Here is a 3,284-nt window from a genome sequence, read left to right on the forward strand (position 1 = left end):
GTGGAGTATGTCTCTGTCTCTACTGCGTTCTTCCAGGAAAACCTGCTGAGGGATCTTAAAGCATGCATTCATGCCCATACCAAACATGCTCTCATGAAGAAAATCTGCCTTATAACACATGATGCTGATATACAGAAGCAAGTCTACCAAAAGTGTAACACGATTTGACATAATGTGGCTCACTTCCTTGTGGTGCACATGTAAGCCTGTATACTGCAAATACCAGCAAAGCTAAGAAGCCGCTCTGCCTTGTCGGGCTTTTTGAAGACTTTTCCAACTGAGCCATCAAACTCCCAAAAACATTTTCGCTTCTCCTATTCTGGCCTGTCTGTCTTATCCTTCAAAGCCAATCCTCAAAGATGGATTATCTTCCATTTTGCCACCAGAAAAGGAAGAGGAGGGTGGGAGCACATGGAAAAGAGAACAGATGAGTACTAGGTGGTAAATTATTCGTTTGACTATGGCTCTGTTGCTCAGTACATCTTGGGATACTGCTGTCTTCTGGATTTTTTTCCTTGTATCTTTTCCCCTCCTCTACCCTCTTCTCTATCTTTCTTACTGACTCAACAAAGCCCTACTCAGCATCCTTGACGGTGGAGAGATCACAGGAGTAGAGAGTAATGAGACTCCGGCTTGCTCACTTCCACTGTATCCTCTCCTTTCAACCTCTCCATCTTTACTTCGCCCTCCCCCCGCCTCCCTTCACCACACACAGTCAGTCATTGTCTAGATCTCTGCTACCTGGTGTGAAGCAGGGTGTAATTCATTAGCGAGGGAGGCTAGCAGCACTATCTCCCTTGCTGAGAAAAAAAGGGTGATGAAATCAAAACACTGGCTGATAGTTGAAGCCCGCAATCTTGTTTTGCTGTACTCTTTTCTAGCCATTTTCTCTATATACGTCTTTCTCACCCCCAATCCACTCTGGACTCTCTTCTCTGAAGGGAGAGCCTGATTCAGCAGCCACGCTCCCTTCAGCTCTTTAAGACTGAGGTGAGCATCAATGTCAGGCAAACCTTGACAAAGGCCCACAGTGAGACAGCCTGACACAGGCATGCAAATAAATTAGATGCATGCAACACACACCAGCAGCAGCTACAAATCACATATTCAAAGCGGGAGCGACAGCGCCACACTCGGATGCAGTCACATAAAAGCACACATGGGCACGCCGGCGACATGCATACAGCGCAGAACGGGAGCTAATTTTGCCACGCTGAATGACAACGACATGGCAACAAGGTTGCGTCACAGGCTGATAGCTGGAAGACAGAGAGAAAGAGTTGAGGGGAGGAGGAGGAGGAGACAGCGTGTGCTGGCAGGAGGTGTAAAGGAATGACGGAGGTAAAGATGATTGAGGTGAGGCTCAGGTCATAAGTTATGCATTCACACCTGCTGTTTCCTTCTTCTGTATTTATGAGACTGTCCACTCTAAAAGCCAAGGATCAAAGAAGAGAATCAAAGGCCTTCAGTGAATGGGGGGGGGGGACCATGTGAGCCTGACTCTCCCTCTTTTCTCCACCTCTTTCATCTAATATGGCAGCTTTGTTTGGCAATACTACATACGAAAATATGTGAATTTCTCTCACTTTAGCAAGTTAACGTATTGGCAATTCCTTCAGTGACCATTATGTATCATGTGTGTCACCTAGCAAACATATATTACACAAACACTTTCCCTGATTTATGTCCAGTGGCCTTTTTGGGTGTGTCCTTTAGCCATAAGGTCGAAAAGAAGTATTTACATATACAGTACAGACTATGCTATAGCATGCCCAGCTTCAAAGGAAAAAATTAGCAACAGGAATCCTGTTTACATGTTGACCATTAAGTATTTGACAAATGATGACATTTTGCTAAATGCTGTTGCTTATTGTATTGTTACATCTTCATTGATTGCTAAGCAAAGGAAATAACTTGAAGCCATTTTCTTTTTTGAAAAGTCAAAATGATGGACAGATAGACCGGTAAATGCACTAGCGTTTTTCAACTTTTACTGAGTACTCAAAGTGCATTTCATATTAAAGGCTGCATTTACCCTTTCTTTCATATGTATACATTAATACAACGCTTTACACAAACAAACTCACTGATGGATGGACTGGAGGCAATTTGAGCTTTCATATTTTGCCCAAGGACTCTCTTAAATGCAGACTGGTAGAGCGGAGGATCCAATTCAATCCAATTTTATTTTATTTATACAGCGCCAAATCACAACAACAGTCGCCTCAAGGCACTCGTATTGTAAGGTAGACCCTACAATAATACATACAGAGAAAAACCCAACAATCATATGACTCCCTATGAGTGAGCACTTTGGTGACAGTGGGAAGGAAAAACTCCCTTTTAACAGGAAGAAACCTCCGGCAGAACCAGGCTCAGGGAGAGGCAGCCATCTGCTGCGACCGGTTGGGGTGAGAGAAGGAAGACAGGATAAAAGACATGCTGTGGAAGAGAGACCGAGGTTAATAACAAGTATGATTCAGTGCAGAGAGGTCTATTAACACATGAGTGAGAAAGGTGACTGAAGAAGAAAAACTCAAATCATCATGGGAATCCCCCAGCAGCCTATGCCTATCCCATATGGAAAAGAAATAGTAAAAACTTATGTGATTACTCATGAAAGTGGCCACTTTCTCATTACTTTCATATATTGTTTTAGTAAGTATCCAAAACATACAAGTTTCATTATATAATTTTTCAAGGGATCTTATATCTGTTTTCACTCTTGTATGCTTTTCATACAAGTTTCACACAAGACAGATAAAAACTTTATAAGATTTATATGTATCTTTTCCATATGGGATTGCAGCATAACTAAGGGAGGATTCAGGGTCACCTGATCCAGCCCTCACTATATGCTTTAGCAAAAAGGAAAGTTTTCCGAATCCAAACTGGAAGCTGGTTCCATAGAAAAGGGGCCTGAAAACCGAAGGCTCTGCCTCCTATTCTACTTTTAAATACTCTAGGAACAACAAGTAAGTCTGCAGTACGAGAGCGAAGTGCTCTAATAGGGTGATATGGTACTACAAGGTCATTAAAATAAGATGGGGCCTGATTAGAGCTGGGCGATAGAACGATAACGATATGTATCGCGATATAACTTTTACTCGATAGAGAAATTAAGCTATCGCGATAGACCTCGCCGCTCTTGTCCTCTTAAAATAAAATAAAAAATTTAAAAAAAGGTCAGCCAATCCAAACTAAGTAGCGCAGAGCCGAACCAATCACAGCCGCAGCATCACGTCGCGTGACTTGTTACGTACAGCACAAGTGCCAAGCCGCAC

This window comes from Haplochromis burtoni, unplaced genomic scaffold (assembly GCF_018398535.1).
Source record: "Haplochromis burtoni strain Fernald_Lab_line unplaced genomic scaffold, NCSU_Asbu1 Contig_722, whole genome shotgun sequence".
Classification (NCBI taxonomy): Eukaryota; Metazoa; Chordata; class Actinopteri; order Cichliformes; family Cichlidae; genus Haplochromis; species Haplochromis burtoni.